The 20399-nt window shown below is 29.0% G+C and overlaps 1 protein-coding gene across 2 annotated transcripts in view; it reads right to left on the reverse strand.

The window, feature by feature from the left end:
• Positions 1–20399, reverse strand: part of LOC107436632 (uncharacterized) — a 330656-nt gene that overhangs the window by 150536 nt on the left and 159721 nt on the right. The window lies entirely within an intron of this gene.

Here is a 20399-nt window from a genome sequence, read left to right on the forward strand (position 1 = left end):
AACTTAAATACTGTTAATGCCCATATTTTACGTATAACTAAGAGGCTCTCACCGGTTTCTCGCACCACTCATCCCAGTGGCAGAAAACTCTGTATTGATCTGCAACATCACTTAAAAGTGCTTAAATTTGTCTGCCGAGCAGATGTTAAAATACATGTTTGCAATTCGAAACTCTGTACATTATAAAAGGTGTCTAACATTATAATAAATGAAGACATAGCTGAACTTCTAAAGGAAAGTTCTTGAGGTTATATTATTGAAACGTTAATAGTGTAGAGTGTCTACCACTACAAAAATGCAATTCTAATTCACTATAGTCTGTTCAACGAGAACTGATAGCGAAAGTAAACAAAGCGGCGTGCTATTTGGCGCAATACAGCTGTCTACTTGGCGCCGGAATAATGACAAATAGCGCCTATCAGACAAGCAAAAACTCTTATTTTTAGAGGGTTGTTTGTTTCGCCGTGGTGTCTTTTTGTAAGTGTTTCATGAGTAATATGGAAAATAAAGCGATGGATTTAAGTCCTCCTAAAAAACGACAGAAGAAATCTTACATAAGTAAAGCTGAGAAAGAAATAATATTGAACATTTATAAAACGGAAGTGCATTCAAAATAAATATCAATTCAAACGACGAGGATTCATTTTTACTTTTTAATGATATAATTATTCGTTATTATCCATGATTAAGTGATCATTAATACAGTAATTCTTAAAATTTTGTTCTTTTCTGAGTAGTTTAATATAATTATTTTCGTTATCGGTACAGTTGTTAATTAAGTACAGAAATTCAAATGTTACGTAAAATTAAATAATTTTGACACTTGATTCTATTTTTTCAAAGACCTATTGAATTCGAGGTTTGCAAACTGCTTTTTTTTATAGGTTAAGTGGGTATATTTTTCTTAACAAAAGATTTTGTGAGACATATAAAAAAGTTCCAAGTTTCTTTTAGTGTAATTATTTTCGTAATACTTCCCTTAGAAAAATAAAGATAATTAACAATTTAAAAGTACAAATAAATGCAGTTCCTTCTAATATATTTTTAAATCAATCGGTGAAACATAAAACTATTTTAAATATTATTTAACTTCTAATAAATTTTAAAAAAAATTTTAATTATGAAAATAAAAGAGTATTTTTTTAACATTTTTTAACATAACTTTCAATTCTATACGACTTTTACGATGGAATTATAAAAGTTATGTTTTTCATAGATATTTATGCAAAATATTTTAAAACTAATTTAATCAAAACTTAAAGAAATATAAATATATATTAAAACTAATCTTAAAATAAAATTATGTGTTTACTGAAACACTTAGAAACGTATTTTCATGAAAATATTTTAATTTTGCACTTTCTTATCTAATTTTAAGGTATCAAAAACCAAACATCGTTTTCGTTTTTCTATAAAAGCAAAAGCTCTGTCGATTCAAATGAAATCGCCCATTCAGCGAAGAAACCGTTAAAGTGGCAAACGTTGGCGATCAAACAGCAACCCTTTTGTTTACTTCCACTCTCAGTTCTCGTTGAACGGACTATAGTATATCAGACATGTTAACTCGATTCTATCTTGAGGTACCTTTGCATAGATGAAAGTTGGCAGTGTCGATAGCTACACTAGTGACCCGGACGTGATGTGAGCACGCGTGGCTTGCCAGAAACTCCCACTTCGATTTGAACACGCCTACTTCGATAGAGGGTCTACCTTGAAAAGCTGACTTGCTACTTGTGACTGTGACATTATCTATCTCCTCGCTCTGTTGCTACTCAGTCTTGATCACACACTACGTTGGCCTAGATACACTCGACTTCTAATGGTGACACAGGAGACCACGACCGTGAACTTAATACAGCTCTCACGATCAGAACTCAAAAGTACGGAGATCTTAATACTGCTCTCCCGGCTTCTCACAAAAACCTAGTAGTATATGAACATCGAATTCTATCACAGATATAATTCTGGTGGGGGAGCACTGTAGTGTGTCTACTAGTACTACAAAAATACAATTCCAATTCACTAGTATATAAGACATGTTAACTTGATTCTATGTTAAGGTACCTTTTCATAGATGAAGGTTGGCATTGTCGATAGCTTAAATCCTCACAATAGTTTAAAATTTATTTATTGAAAAATAAAGAAAAATTATCTAACAATAAAATGCTTAAAATGGAAATTAAATAAATGGAATAAAGTCATGAAATGGAAAAGAAATTGAATGGAATGAAGTTATAAAATGGAAATGAAATACATTCTTGGTGTCAAGTATTTTTTTTTATTTTATTTAAATAAATCAACTTTAAAAAAGAAAAGAAATAAAAAAAGAAAGGAAACAAGAAAAAAGAAAGGAAAGAAAACAAGAAAAAAAAAGAGCTTCAGACTGTGTTAAATGGATTAAGTTTGAAAGTAAATGAATTTTAGAAGATTATGAAAATGTAAAAATTAAAATTTCTGTTTGAAATTGTGTAGTTTTTCAAAACGAATGATATTCTAAAAACCAAAAAGCTGGCTAAAAGCATCTAAATACTAAAAAGCATACTCATGCACCTCGACATTTTTCTTAAGTTGTGTTCCTTTCTTACATATTTTCGTAAAAGCGCTTTAACGCTCTGCAATGTGGGAAAACAAAAATCAGTTTATTTCGTCTGCTAGGCCGAAATAGATCTGCGGCGCCCGCCACAGTGGCGCATTACATCTAACTGATTGTTTCTCATTTATCATAGATTTCTTTTTAAATCCATGTTTTTCTCAAAAACAACGAATTGTAAATAAAATATATATTCATATAATTAATATATATTTAATTTTACGTAAGAACAATTTTTTTATACGCTAATAAATGTCTGAGATTTATATCTGACAACATATAATCTGTCTCTTTTTTCCTTTCTTTTTCTCATTGCTTTCAACAACAACAACTCAAAGGCTATCATTGAAAATAAAGATTTGGAACGAGATAAATATATTTTTATCCAACAGTGAAAAACTAATCACCATATAGAGCAAAAAATAAGTGAAAGAATTTACAAATATGCCCTTCAAATGATATCTCGATATTTTTTTTCTTCATCTGAGTTATATGTGATTAGAGCCAGCAAATATGACATTCCTAAATAATGAAATTATTACGTAATTCTTACAGTAATAATTAGCGAAAAATTATTTCAAAATGATAAAAATTATTTTTCGGTAATTATTACAGTAAGAATTAAGGAATATAAATTTTTTTTGTTTTAATATATTCCAGTAAAAATGGATTTCATGGCAAAAAAAAAAAGAATAATGAAACATAAAACTAAATTAAAAAATCTTTTTTTGTATCAGTTTTTCTTTCTTTCATTTTATATTTAGATTAAAATGCTCTTGAAAAAAATACGAAATTCTTTCACCTTGGATTTCTGAAAACAAAAAGGTGATCGCTAGCCCTTGTTTAATAAGAGTATAAACAACAAGGTGAGCAACTTAATAAACAAATGTATACATTAGTTTTTGTCTTTAATTTCTTCGAAGGTGAGTGGTCTTTGTTTATATAATTTCTAGTACTTGGACAAGCTCCAAAAAAAAAAACGGAAATAATTCATTCGTGTTTAAAAGAATGAGATTTATGCTAGTCTTTTTACTTTCATGTGAGTTCCAACTTGTGTGCATAAAAAATCGTCGTCGAACGTACGTAATGATAAAAACGAAATCTTCAAAAATGAATTTTGTAAATTTTTCAGTAAAAGATTAGTCAATTTTTAAATATATAAGTACTAAATTAAATAATTGCTGCCTACACTTTTCTGCAGCTCTAAAATATTCATTATTGTGAGATTTTGTGATCCATTAAATAATCTAGAAATAATATTAAACCTTGTCATTTAAAACCTTTTTCGGAGATTACTCAATCTCAAAAACTTTTTTAGTTTATTCCGTCGACGCCATTTTACGAACCAAATTTTATACTGCTTTGACACAAAATAAAATGAGATTATGCAATGCCTTCGATAAACATTTTTAATATACGAAACATTCTTGAAAGTTATTAGGTAATGACAAACTCTGGGATCAAAGTCTTATAGCTGGAAAAAGAATAAATAAATGATGTTATTCAATGATTTAAAAACACTTATCATAATGATGTCGTTTTAAAATCGCTGAGCTTAAAGTTTGTTTTAAAACTCTTTTTAATAAACAAGAAGAAAATTATCAAGACAAAGCATATTAACTAATGTAACGTTTAAAATATGATAATGGACATTATGAGATTTACTCAAGCTTGTTTCATCATGCGTAAAAGAACATCCCGTAATGGGTAGGAATAATTTTAAAACGGACTTAACTGTAGCTGCGTCGTAAAAGCATTTTTAATGTTATTCAAATGTAAATTTAGACTTATGTTTCTCACAACATTTTTAATAAAATTCTGGCATTTAAAAGAGTTTAACTCAAAAGTGAAGATATGTTTAGTACAGATCAGATATCAGTTGTGCAGATATGTGTACTGATATGTAAAGATCACGTGATTTTGAGATCAAAATAAGAGATATGTGTACGATATGGAAGTTAAATACAAAATATAAATTAAAATTTCAATGTAATGAATAAATAATCCAATAAAATAACTGCATAATTGATTGACTTATTATTAAAAATTCGATTTTCTTTTTTTTTAAAAAACGTCCGAGCGAAACTTAATGAAAATTTTAAGACAACTCAAAGGTAATGTTCCTTTTTTTAAAAATAAATAATAGAAATATAATTATGACTTAAAATTTATTTTCTCCTAAATTTTTAATATAAATTAACTTTTTAAAAATGAACTAATATATTGTAATAACGAAAAGAACAGCGTGTTGGCATAGATTGTAAAAATAATTTCTTGTGTGACGCATCCTGTAAGATATTTTTAAAAGAAAATATTATTGACAAATGATTAAGATATGATTCATTTATACAGATTTACTATAGGACAAATTGGATATGGTTAAAATATCGTAACCATTATCGGCTACTTATCTTAATCACGTCTACAAGCCGATTCTAATTAAAACCAAGGGTGGACTTATAGATTTCTGATGGAACGTAAATGACAGTTACCCGATAATACCAGAAAAGGACCGATATGTTCATAAGAAAAGTATGTGTTTGCTGGATATTTCAAATGAAAAACAGGTCATGAGTAACTAACTCACATCGCTGAGCCCCCAACTTTGAAGACAAAAAGTTTTAAAAAGCTAGTACATAAACAGAGGGACAATCATGTTTTGCTGAAAACCTTATTAAGAAAAAACGATCATAATTTTTTTTTAATATACAGTGATGAAAACAACACGTTGGATAGCTCTATGATCAGGAATGAGTGCATAACCTATGTTACACAGAAGAAAAAAAATCGGCCAAAACTACCAGAATATGGTGAAATTTACCGTGTTTCTGGCTCTTCAAGAACATTAAAAAACTCAGTAATTTTTAACGAAATGCTTTGGTAATGACTGTGGTAAAATTGACAATTAAATATGGTTATAATATGTGATATATTTTGGTAAATGTGGTAAATTTTAGTAATTTATCATGATACCTTAAAGCATGGCATAAAAATCATTTATTCGGTAAAATTTACTTTTCAATTTTGTATTTTTTCACTAAATGTGTGGTAATAAGAACTATAATTTTGAAAGCCAAAATTTCCGGTAAACTGTTGTCATATGAACGGAAAAATTACAAAACCATATAATTAAATACCGTATGTTTTGGTTCTATTAACCAGAAGTATAGAATTTTTTTTTACCAGAAATGCCATTACTATGCAATAAGATAAATTTATCAGAATTTGTTTCTCTGTGTTCATTTTACATGCCATTCTATGCTTCATCTATAACTGGATATATTTAAATTATTCTTACTTTGAATACTATAAATATATAGGCAATTTTAATTTAAAATTTGCTATAGCAAACAGGTCGTGACACTTTTTCAAAAAACCCTCAGAATGAAATCTTTTAAAAAACGATTTTCTTGTTCGTGCGGAGTTATACACAGTCGACGCACTCGATCGGAGCAATAGACAACTATAACATTAGTATACGTATTTCAAAAATGAAAAGTTGTTGAAATTATATAACCTCGCTGCCGCACACCAACCCCAATGATTCTTCGCAATAATTGTTGTTTCTTGGCAGAGCAGTTTTTATACTAAAGTTAAAATTATTCACTTAACATATATGAACTAAAAGGAATTCTGTTTGCTTGTCTCACCATTTCCACCTTCCAAATATTATTCTCTATTAGTATTATAAATATTTAGATCTATTGGTGAACAAAAGAGTAATTTTTCTAAGTAATCCTTTTTTTTTTTGAATAAAATTTATATATTTATAACATTATATTGTTCAAAAAAATTTGTTGAGTTCACAAGCACAATTTAATATTTTCGCTTACCAAACGGGTGGATATAATAAATACTATCTCATTGTGCATGAAACAGTTAAGTTCTAAATCATGTAATACATCTCTTTAACTGTAATTTTTAGCAGTATATTAATATTATTTGCACAGAAATAATAATTTTAAAACGGTTAATAAGATTAGATCACCTTTCTAAATAACTTTATCTTAAGCAGAATCACAATATAATAATAATAAAAAAACAATTTACTTAGTTTTAAACTCTTGAATTAAAAGCGTAATAATAGCAGTACAGGAAAATAACTTTAAATTAGGGATACAAGAATATTTATAGAAAAACAATACCTTCAAGACTTTTATTAATTTTATGCTGATGTCAACCAAAACAATATGGAAATGAATGTGGAAAAACTAGATCCTACCTTGTGATTTACCGTCTAATAAAAATGCGCGAACAACAATGGAAAACTGCTATACACCATCATTAAATTTTTATCAATCGTAAGAAATATGAAATGAGACTTATTTTTTCAAAAACGTTAGTTGCTGTATACATGTTTGTTTTTTTACTTTGTAAATTAACCTTATTAAAATTCAAAGAAGTTACCAAGGCTAAATTTAGAGTAAAATATGACGAAATGTTCAAACGCAGTTTTCCCTATAAACTATTTCAAATAAAAGTAAAACCATTTTGAATAACATAAAAATATATTTGTTGTCACTCGTAAGCTTCTTTAAGATCATTGTATTATTTATGTATCATAAAAGAAATAAATTGATAGTTTTGATACGAATATAATATATGAACAGAATAATATAAAGTAGAGAAAGATAAACACAGATAAATATATAACTCTTTTCTGTTTTCTTTTGAAAAGATTTTCTTCCCACATACGAAATAAGTCGGTGTGATATAGCTCTCTAATTGAATGTCAGATACTAATATTTATTCAGATCTTGAAAATGAAAGTGTACGAAAGACGTAAAAAAAAAGTGATATTAATGTTTACTCTGAGGCCTCAGGTGCTACTCCATGCCTACGATGAAATTGTCACCTACGGGGAAGCCAGCGAAAAATGAAGAAGAAAAAAAAGCATTAAATGATACAATAAGTATATAGAAATAGTTTTAGGATAAGAACTTTTTTAGGCGTATTGAAATATGCTTTGTTTATTTAATCTAACAATGAAATAAACATTGTTTCGTGTGCTTCGAATTTGATGACGTACCACACCTAATAGGAGATTTTATTTATCTTGTAATGAAATTTGAATATATATTTGTCCAGAGAATTATGGAACAATAAGAAAAATAGTATTTAACAATAAAATTACTTTCATGGTGCACAATGCAAATGGCTTGAAATTTACTGATAAATCCTACTTTCAACGTTATAAAGGCATTACATTTATTTCTCAGGAACTGTTCAACCGATTACGATCAATTTTTGTATTTCGTAATATAAAATCACAAATTTTAAACTCATGTAAAAATATTGTACGCCTTAAAATTCAAAATTTTCTCGAATATTATTAACTAAAGTAATGAAAAATAATAAATATTCAGTAAAAGTTCTTTTTTGCGTGGAATTGTCGCTGGACTAACGAACTGTATATTTGAGAGCACAATTTTTTCAATTTACTTATAAAGTTCACGAGATATGGCGAAACACGCGAAAAGTAAAAGTAACATTAAGAGGCTAAAACTTTGGACCGTTCTCTTGAGAACGCCTATATTTTAAAAGTCACGAATCCCAATCCGTTGAAAAAAAATGTATATTTATTCAGAGAAAATACGTTTTTCTGTCTGATCTCTTAACTTAAAATATCATCGGTATTAATTAATTAGCCTATTTGATGTCATCAACACCTCGAACCTTTAAGATTGAGTCCTAGAACGTAAAGATTTGATCGTTAGATCAAAAGGTATTCAAAGTGGTCCATTTTTTTAAAAATTTTATTTATTTATCTATTTGGTGCACCGTAAATAAAAATTAACGCAATGCTACTAAAATGAAATTTTTATCGCAGAACGTACGGGAACATGCAAAATTATATCTAAAGCATTTTAAATGAAAAAAACAGGTAGAATTGGAGTAAGGGAGTGTTTAATATTTAAACTTTACAACTTAAAATTTTAAAATTGAATTTGTAAATTTTTTTAAATTTATTTTTTAAAAATTTGTTTTTAAAAATTAAAAAAAAATATTAATTTTTCTTTTTACATTTATTAATTAATTAATCCTTAAAATTTTCCTTAATTTTATTAAAAATGTGTATAAATCTTAAATGAAGATTATTCCAACTTTTAATATGCATGCCTTCTACTTACATCACTTTCTCTGGATGCAATATACACATATACTATATTTATTTCAAGTTTATTGCGACAACTTTACTGTATGTTAAGTACTACAAGTTTATTGTATACTACAAATTTATTTTGATCGATTGTAGAGTGCCATAATTTTAAAAGAAAATCGTTAGAATGTGTCAATTTTAAACCATAATAAAAATTACTGCTAAAATTTTGTTTATCAAGAACTGATAGTGGAAGTAAACATAAAAGTTAGCTGTTTAGTGCAGACATTACCTATTTCGTCTAATTCCAGACTGAGTCAACAATTCTTTCGCTACTAAGGATTTTATTTTATTTTATAGCCGTTGTTGAACAGCCCACCCAATTTTTGGGGTTTACGACTACTAATATTCACCATAGCCTTGTAGTTTCGAAACTAATCCCAAAAACAAGGGAACTCCTGGATCAAGTATTGGGAGATACTTGCCTTCGTTGAAGACTCTTTGATGGAACTATAACCAGCGTTTGCGTTGCATGGAGATTAAAAACACGAAAATCAGTTACTGTTATTCTGATGGTAAAAGAACTCTAACCCATGATACATCAACCACTGAGGATATTTACTTCAAAACTATGATCAGTGCAAGCCGGGTGTGTAATTCGTATCTGCCAGCCATCACTGGAATTCGAACCCGTTCATCTCATTGGAGGGTGAACGCTCTATCCCCTGAGCCACCACGACTCTGTTACTAATTAGACAGTTTGAGGTTGCTTAACGTTGCCTTTGTATCGTAATCAGTTAAAACTTAAGTCAGGCGTCAGATTGCTTTGCTATTAGTTCTCTCCAAGCAGAGTATGGAAATAGTATTTTTATAATGAAATTAATATTTTAACACTTTTACATTCGTGTTTTACAATTAATGCATCATGCAATCGATAAGAAGGAACATAGGAGTACAATATATATTGCAAAGTAATAAGCTTCATTGCAGATTTATATTCCCATTTTCATTAAAATTAAAATATAAGCAGTTCTATAATAACATGGAGATGTTTTTCGTAAGCGAATTTGCGCCGTTTATTTATTAAATTTGCTTCTTGTCGATAGATAATTTTTTTTTTGTTTCAATTAGAACATAGTACTGAAATTAACTCAGTTTTAATGGTGATTATAATTATATTTTTACGGTTCTCTTAATCGAACTACTATACCATTTATTCATTAAATTTGCTTTTTAGTATGAAGATTATTTTTTTATTTAACTTATTTCATTATATTAATTTCACTTATTACCCATTACCAAGTTCTATTTCAATACTAATCCATTTTAGCATATATTTGCTTTAGTTTAAAAAATAACAGAATGAGCTAGTAAAAATAAATAGTCAAGAACTGAGCAAGTAATACTAATGTTTAACTAAAAATCCATTTCAACATAGCACACTATATCTTTATAAGCAATTTTTTTTATACAAACATGGATTTCTTATTCTTCCTTCTAATATTATTCATAAATCATGTAATAAATAGTAAAACATTAAAATAAGAAAAACAATGAACTGTAACTAAAGTAAAATTGTGTAATCGTAAAAAATATTCTTCCATATCAAAGAAAATCCACTCTGACCTATTTCGTCAATCTGAAGTATATTTCTTGCTGAAACTGCTACACTTTCAGCAATAGCGCGCTCTCTCTCTCTATTTGTCCACCTTTTATAACATCGTATATCATCGATTCCAACAAATTATTCCGATTTTAGAAAGTATAATGAAAATAGAAATAAAATTAAATGAATGAAAATGAAGAAGAAAAAGAAGCTTCGAAAACAAATGGCACACAGCGCAATCAAATCAACACACACAATGTGCGGCTTTTGAGAAATAGTGATAAGATAAAGGTTTCGCCAAGCGTAACAGAAAAGTTGTATTTTTTTTTCAGTGTTAAGAATAATTTTAAGGAAAAAAAATTACTTTTATTAACAACAAGTCTAACATAACATCTCACCGTAAAGGACCTGGAGTTGTCTTGAATGACCACTTATTTTCCTTCTAATTAATTGTCATCACCCTATTTTTAGGGATAATTAGAGCTCGGATTTTGATGACCTAAAAAATCTCAAATAATGCCCTTAAAAAGTGCAAAAGTGCCCTTAAAAAAGGCTCTAAAAATGCGCTAAAAATGCCTTATGACATGACTTAAATAAAGTAAAAATATCGAACTAAAGCAATGCTTTACTCTTTAAAATTATTATGAGTCATTTCAAAAAATATAAAGCAATGCAATACTTGTTCTACGTTCATTAAAGTTTGAAAAATATGTTTTATATCCTAAAACAAAAACAAAAAAGGGAACTGTATTGACTCCAAAACATTTTCATTTTGTATAGAAACTTTAATGAATCTAACAACTTCCATCTCATAATATTACTAAATAACAGAATTACATTGGATTATTAAATGATTTTTGATATTTTGAAAGGTAAACGAGCGACTCTTGTCTGAAAGTAAATTTTAATACTAGGAGAAGCTTCCTTCAACGTCTACTGATGTTATTGGTGCGTGCTTGAAAAAGACGGTCTCACTTACTGACAATTCTTCTTCAATTTGAAAAGATGTTGCTTCACCTGTTAATATATTAGAGATTTTCTTCATTGTTTGGAAGCCCGTGTTCTTCTCCAAAACTTTGTTCAATTTGGCTGCTACACTTTGTGCTATCTTTCGCCTTGCTTTTTGCAACACTTGACTCACTGCGTCAATATAATTTATTGCATCGCAAAGTTCCAATTCTTATTTCTCCAAGCTTTAAATTGTCGAGGATACAATAGCAAAGTTAGACTTGATAAATGATAAGTTTCCCTCGATTTTATCAGAGGCCAACACGTTTTGCGCCATCTTAATTGATGCAGCATCTTCTGAATCAAGACAAATTATAAGACAAATCTTGTATTTCATGTAATAAAAATGCCCCGAAAAATAATAAAAATTGGATAAAATTAACAAAAAAACTTAAAAAATGCTTTAAAATGCAAAATGAGCCCCAAAATTTAAAAAAAATGCCCTATAAATCTAAAAAAATACTGTAAAGGACAAAAAATGTCCAAAAATGTAAAAAATGCAAATGTTATCAAAATCCGGGCTTTAGTGATAATTAATTTCATAACATAGACCAGCTAATCGTAACTGTATTTTTTATACAAACTATATCGTACGACTTGTTTGTCCAATGATAGTGCTCCGACCCTAATTAGAAATGAGGTAAAACAAAATGTAATGAATAATGTTTTAAAAAACATTTATGATTTACATCTCTTTGAATCAAGTTGAAATCTTATGCATTAGAATGCATGCATGAAAAGAAGACGAAAAAATACTTATATTCCATCTTTAAGCTTCCACCTTCATGAAAATTGAAATTATATTCCATTAATAACAATTTATTATTTTATGTCAATAAATGTTTCATGAACTTTAAAAAAAATATACTGTGCATTACACTTCAATATCTATGAATTATGATCAATATTAAACTATCATCTTAAAGTGTCACTTAATAAAAAGGAGCTAAAATAATTGTTATAAATCACATTCACTTCTAAAACAAAGTTAACACTCAATAGTAACGCAACGATAGCACAAAAAAAGGTTTTTCTAATATTTTACTTCCATAATTCTACCGCCATAAAAAGAAAAAGAGAGAGAAAAAACAAAGGTAGAGAAGTAACTTTATAAATATGACGAAAGACGCGACAAAGAGAAAATGATCTCCACTGTGATCTGACAAATCGAGCTGTCCGCCATGATATATGGGCGTCCGCGTTGGCCACGCGCACGCCATTAATATCGTCTGCAACACGCAGTTACTGCGGTTGTATTCCTTTGTCGATGAAGAATAGAACCCCCAGGAATTGTTGTTCCTGGAAACTACTTCCTTGCAGATTAAAATATATTATTTTTTGTTCTTTTTTCTATATCATTTAAATATAAATGGAGAACTGCGAATAGATATTTTAGAATTAGAATAAAATTTTTTGCATGAGTGGTAAATTTATATCCGCATAGCTTTCTTTAATTTTAAAATAAGATTAATATTTAATATTCGTGGGAGACATTAATGGAAACGAATGTAACCGCATTCGATGAACGTGGAAACAAATAATCATGCGAATTAAACTCGGTTAATACTCAAACAAATGATCGTACAAATTATTTAAAAATTACGATATATTAAAATAAAATAGTTGATTGATTTTATATAAAACGAAATTAAATAACAATTGAGAATTAGGACGTAATGGCTTTAGTTTATAACCCGTTTTTAAATTGCTACTTCAAAACATTTCATAAATAAAAACATGAAAACTAATGAATAAATATGCACATATTCACGATTGCATCCTTGTATTATAAAACGTGTTTAGGTTTTACTGTTTTACAATTAATACATTAATAAAAAAATTAAATTATTACTTTTAATTTTCGTTACGGATGTACGAAAGTAAAATTTAAAGCTTAAGCTTTCTACATAAATTTTAAGTTTACCCTACTTTAATTAAAATCGAACCTCATGCCTAAATTAGGACAGAACGCAGTTAAATACGCACTCATAGTTACTTCCATTCCTCAGATTACATCTTGACAAGATAGCTGTTGCCAGATCTTGCTTTCGAATTTATTTGCGTAAAACTATTTTAATCTGTGAGTTCAGCCTTCGAAGTCTAGCATTTGGTTTGTCAAGGATCGCCAACAAATAAGCCCTCGAGGCCAACTACCACTTCGAGTCAAAATTTGCATAGGGAAGATTTTCTACCCCATTTCCTCCTCATGCCTGTCATCAAGGATTAAGGGGTGTTGTAAAGAGGAAACTGAAGATGGTAATTTTACCATCGTGGAATGTTATTCCGTCGTCAGAAATATCGTTCGGTTGTTTAGAATCTGATATTGAACCGTGATTGAGAAAGGACTCGGTATAATTTCAATAAGTCATGAACCAGCACCCGTAATGAAGCTACATCGGATGCGGCTCAGGAGTTTCCAACTTATTTTAGAACTCTGAGCAGAAATCATTAAAGCAATGTTGATTCTTGTGAGCAATATTGATGGTGATGCCTTACATGATTTATATTTATCGCTCGGTTAATTACCATTGCAGGTAGTTTGGGGGGGGAACCTGAAGGAATGCCGTTCCCCCAAATATTTAGCTTGCTATAGTAAAAAAAAATTTAAAAATTTTAAAAGATTTCCAGCCAGTTTTTTTCTTTGTTTTCATTCTCTCTTTATTTATTTATTATTTTTTTATAATGTGCAACAAAGATTTCTGTTCGGTTCCAGAAAAAAAAATACATTGACCGAGTATAAATTAAATTAATCAAATTTGAAAAGGCAAGAAAACTTTCGAATCTGATTGGTTCAATTTTCGGGCTCGTTTAGTCCTGTAAAAAATGTAATTTCGAAAATGCATATGGGGCCTAAAATTTTTGATGTAGCTGAAAAGCTAAGTAATTAAAGTAAATATTTAAAGAGAATAAAATCTTTCATAAAGTTGCTTTATTTAATGTCACGTGATTAGTAAAATTGTGAATAATAAATGAGATTATATTTCTGTATGATTTTGTCTTGCATATTTTATAATCTGGTAATCAAAGTAATTAGTCTAAGAGAAAATGATTATGTTCAAGCTATAAAAAAAGAGGGACTCACAGAATTTACCTATGCTTTAATTGAGTAAGGACACTTTCAAATAAATAATATAAGTTATTGAAAATGTGAACTTCTCTTACTGTTAACTTCAATAAAACAAATTAGTATCCCTTTTTGCGTGTATTAATACATACTCTTTTTACATTCTTGCTATCAAAGCTGTGTATTTAACAAATAAATAGTCATAGTACTCTTCAAGTGCTAATGAAGAATTGCGTATTCACTTATTTAATAGAGCTTTTTTGATGAATACATCAAAGATAAAAATAATGCAAATTAGCAGAATATCCCCCGTTATTTTTAAAAATGAATGTGTTCTTTTTAGAATTAAAGCTGGTCAAAAAATTTAAACTGGTCATTTTTTGGTCTAGCAATGACATGAAAACACTATGATATATACTCTGTAAAAAACTGAGTTTCCCAAAATATTTTTTTTCCAAATACAGCACTGTACTATTGTATTCAAATTTGAAAGAGTAGAACGATTTATTATTGAATCACTAAATACATTTAGTACAAATTTCATTACATTTAGTACATTGTCGTTAAAGGCCCCTGGATCGAAAAATAGCTACCGGGAAATGGCACTTAAATTTATATCATTTATCTGGGAAATACTGAGCACAATGGCAATTTATCTGATAAAAAATTATCAGTGCGGGGAATACTGGACAAGTGTGAACCAGACAATCTGATTATAGATAATATTATTAATAATAAACGGCTATTTTTAATTATGATCATGCTACTGATAATCCTTCCTTGCTCTGATGCGTGTTCTCTAAAATATCCTTAGTGTATCTTAAAAAGTAAAAAAAAAACAAATTTAAAAATAAAAGAATTTATCCCAACTACTAAAATAAAGGAATATTTTAAAACAAAATAAATTAGCGAGTCAATTGCACTTTGATATTTATTTTTAATCCATACTAGTTTGCTTCGTCAAACAAGAAATCATCGTCTCAAACGAAAATACTGATGCGACGTGACAAATCTTATCTACAGAGTCAATAAGGAAATCATTCGTAAGAAGCACGTTTAATTCAGCTTTTAAATTTAGCTTAACTTTCACATTCTTGTTATGCTAACATTTTAGATTTTCAGACATTTTCTTGATAAACTTAATTCTGAACCTTATAGTAAGAAACGTGTTTAAAATATTATTCAAATTTAAAACAATTTTAAAATTATTGTCGTAAAATAACTCGTTACCTAAAAAATTATTTAATCCTGTGTTCATTATTTTTGTGACATAAATGTATATAAAATATTTATTTAATATGGCTAATTCAATAATAAATAATGTAGAGAAAATTAAAATATTAAACGCGAGGGAAAGCTTGATTCTACTCGTTTGACTGTTTTTATATATTAATTTCAAAGGTAATTTTCAGCAAGAACATCATCAGCTAGAAACCATAATTCGTGATCGAACTATAGGGGGTGTTGTTGCATGACACGAATTCCTGCGATTTCTATATGAACATTCATTCAGTTACTCTGGAGACGTCTTTAATGTAGCGTGTAGCATTGTAACGTTCCTTCTTTATTGTGGCTTATTAAATTTAAAAAAAGAGAAATGTTTGATATTCTTTCTTATACAAGCGAAAATAAAATGATCTCTCTTTTTTTTAGAGAAGGAACATCCAAAACACATCGAAAAATATTTGTAAATAAACAGGACAAAAAATATGTATCTTCTTATTAGAATTAAGACCTGAGAAATCGATTTACTAAATTTAATGAAGTAGCATGAAAGGTCTATTTAAACTTTACATTCCATAGCTTTAAGAATCATATTACTCCAAGCATTAAAATAAGCAAGAAGTATACATAAGCTCATAATTTTATATCAATTAATTTTGCAAAAAAAGTTTTCTGACCACAATTTTTATCAAAAAATTTTAAGTTTCAATGAAAATCATTATTTAGAAAGTAAAAAACGTAAAATAAAGAATGCTTACGAAACAGAAAAACAATTCTAAAAATTCCTCGCATTAAAATTAAAAACTTTCATGCTTTTTTTATTCATAATCGGACGTGGAAAACGGTTCTATAGAAAATTATCATCAAATATGAGAACAAATTATTTGCAAGTAAAATTTTTTATTATAAAAATTATTACACTTACCTGCTTAATAAATTCGGAGAATTCCAAATTGATATGTTCTTCATTTGAAAATTTTATTCTCAAATAATATATGCATAGATTATTTCTTCATTACTTTAAGATGACATACCACAAAATAAAATTTTATAATTGCAAGATCTCGATATGAATTTCGATACGAGACTTAAAAACAGTACTGAATTCCAGTTGAAATTTATCATTCAAAATTAAAAAATACTTACCCAGAAAACGATAAAAATTTCTTAATAATCAACATAAATGATATTATTTCAAGTAATTCGGATGATTCTTTATTGTGGTTTTCCGAATTATATAGATTCAGAAATATGTACTATTCTATAACTATTACAGTTCTGCATGTTCTGAAATTGCATTTATTTATTAGAATGAAGTAAGCAATGTTGACTTCACTTCAATTTGTAATAAATTGAAGACAACAAAAAAATTATTTTACCGTGATACACACATCTGTAACAGCAAGCGATCATGAAATCGGAAGTTATGTTGTTCATAATTCACCTTATTCTCGACCTCGTTCTCCACGGTAGGAGGTAGTATTTGTAGAGAATTTCTGCTGGTGTAAACCAAATTGCGTAAAGCCGTATCATAACGTTCTTGTAATTGCATATCAATTTAGGATAATTTTCCAAAGTACCTTTATTTATATCTTTATATGATATTTTAAAATATTAGGAGCACATTTTTTCACAAAAAACACGGCACAATAATTAAATTAAGAAAAACTAAGTATTCCGAGTATATACAAACAAATTCGAAGCGTCTGAAAAAGAAATAGTCTCTTTAATGCTATGACGTCAGAAGAGGACCTCAACACTTCCGGTAGCTTTTATTTGTTTTTTTAGGATAGATAGTGAATAGAAAGGTAAAAACTATTGAGAAATTTTTCAAATGATGGGTGCTTTTTGTTTCAGAAATATTTACCGATGTTCTGGGTCGTTTTTAAAGTTCTTCTGCCTTTTCCTAAGTGAAATTTTGCTTCTTATTTGCTGCTAAGAAAATGGCGCCAGACTTTGTCAATGATTATTATGGAACTAAATGCCTGATATTTTCAGGCTCCCGCAAGAGGGCGCACTGAAGCGTTGCGATCACTAATGAAAACCAAATGTCTTGTTTTCATTTGAAGAACAGAAACTAATTGTATGTTAATATTACAAAAAATACCTTGGTGTATACGATGTGCCTACTAATTCCATTTCCACCTTCATAATTGCTTAACTGCAATGATTTTATCAACGATGTTTAGTTAGTTGCAAAAATACAAATCGCTACGACTTCTTTCGGTATCATCTGTGTTGGTTACAGTTAATCTCGAAAGCAGTACCCAATAGGTTCGAAAAATGAATTATAATAGAGCATAAACTCTGCCGAATTAATAAAAAAGGACACTGTGGGGACTTTACTGTTAAAAATAAATAATAATAATGATGAACAAACAAATTTGTGGTTTAAGCCTTCCATTGTTTAACATTTATGTTTGTAAAATGCCTTTTTGTTCCGAACTAAAGAGCTTAGCAACTCACTTTTTTTCCTTTTACGTACCGTTTATAAGATTGGTAAGCTGACTCAGTGGTTTTTCACCAGGTGGCGCTAAACGTGTTCTTATCTTGTCGTAGAATTAGAAAATTGAAACAATGAGATGATTTTAAATTATGTATATAATCTTGCAGTGGAGAACTATCTGGGTTTTAGAACAAACAAATAACTTAAATATTTAAAAAAATATTTAATTTTTTTAAAAATTGCCAATTTGGTGAAATTTTTCCACCTAGATGAAAATTATCAAAGCCACTGCCTTATTCTCAGTTTTTGTACATTTTTACAAATGCAAGTAATGCAGCATTGGTGCAAGTTTTTAAATATTAAAAAATTAGACCACAAACGCTTTTCATTTTCAGAAAACTGTGGCTATCCTCCATATTGACGTTATGCACCATTTTCACAATAAGCGTTGACAGCTCTGGTTTCAGATAGGCTAAACTTAACCTAACAGTCATGAGTAACAGCTGCAAACGCACAACAGTTATAAAAATAGATATGGAATTAAACGGGAATCCTACATACGTATGTTAAAATATATTTTTAAATATAAAATGAAAATTGGCGTGGAGTTTCTTTTTTATGGTGTTTGTCTCATGGCATTAGAAGACAGCAAGCAAATAAAAGAAATTAAGGCCAGTCTTAAAATATATTTCTATATCAGAGGTTACATAAATATTTCCTAAATTCTAAAACTGGCAATTTTAGCAATTTTTTGTAGCAAAAAGCAAAGAAGAAACCAATTGGAAGTGGAGAGCGGTTTATACTAACCTAAAATAATATATAAAAACTTCAAAATCAGAGTAAAATTAATGACACTCTCAAATCGTATTTTATCCTCAAAAGGGTTCAATCACAAAAGGATTGAAACCTGAAAATCAGACATTCTATTTTTAAAAACCCCGATGTAATCGAAAAACCATGAAATTGCCAGAGATGCTGAAATAAGTCTTTTAAACCTTTCACCAAAAAATCTCATCGTCTGCCTACAAAAAAAACTCAAACGATCCTATCCGAAATGTTTATCACGTGTTTCAAACTCCCAAGGCATATCGATATACCATTTCTTTTTAAATGCAAAATCGATGCAGTGCCGTTTCAGTTTACCTACTCGCATTATTTTGAGTTTCTGAGGCCATATTTTTGCGCTGCTTATGTATTTATGTATCTTGTAGAATTTTTTCAATTCTTTTTTTTTTTATTTATTTTTATGGTTTTGAACTCAGTATTGGATTTTTCAAAGACGACTTCTCACGGATATTTTTATAGAAATTCGATTATAAAGGGCGGATGCAACTGGTTGAAAAACGAAGAGCATCACTTCACTTCAATTCAGTTTGTTAAGTCTAATATTTTATTTTATATTTTTTGACATATTTCGAATTTTTCACATGGTGATGGAATTTATGTGTGGATTGCATTACATTATATACAGTCCTTTTCAGAAGTCTGAGAATACCTCGGTTTTTTAAGAAACTGCGAAACAGAAGACACCCTATACATCAAAAATGCTTATTGGTCTTGTTTTCAAAATCAACAGCATTGTTAATATTAAGAAACAAAAATGCATGTTTTGCTTACATGTTGTTAAACAGAACCATTAAGAAAGTTTACTTTCATCTACCCTAACTTTGATCTTGATAAGAGCTTTGCATATGTGATTGGCATTCGTTCGATCAATTTCTTCAAACTTTAACAATGACTCTAGCAACTTTGATGTGCCTCCTATAGGTTTTCTGTGGAAATTGGTATCTCTTTACGGAACTCTCTGTCCAATTCATCCCACAAGAGATTGATTGCAGACAGAGACTTTGGTGGCTTTTTTGTAATGATATGAGTTTTTATACTTGCTTTTCAGACATTTCGGGCCATTATCTTGACGAAACACAAAGCCACGTACTGAAATTCGTGTTTTTCTAATGGGAGATCATGCTACATTAAAATTCAATGATACACTATTCAATGATACCATTATTTCATTTATTCGTGGTTTACGGTAAGTACTACACGATAAGTAAGTGCTTGTTGAGGTTGGGACAATGACGTAATAAGATCTGGTGATGAAAACTAATAAGTTTTAACTGAAAATCGTCGATCTAGAGAAAGCAGATTCTTCGGTACTTGTGATTTGATTCAGTAAATATAATTTTGAATGTTTAGAGCTAAAGGAAGTGGTTTCTTTTTTCCATTTTCAATCCGATTTTCTGCTTGTAAACTTTTGAAGAAACAGGGGTGCGCACAAGCTTTAGACAAGGACTGTATATCTTAATTTTTTTTAGTTCTAAATAAACTTAAAAATATGCGGAAACAAATTGAGCACTCCGT

This window comes from Parasteatoda tepidariorum, chromosome 2 (assembly GCF_982258835.1).
Source record: "Parasteatoda tepidariorum strain Cologne lab strain chromosome 2, Ptep-v5.0, whole genome shotgun sequence".
NCBI classification, from domain to species: domain Eukaryota; kingdom Metazoa; phylum Arthropoda; class Arachnida; order Araneae; family Theridiidae; genus Parasteatoda; species Parasteatoda tepidariorum.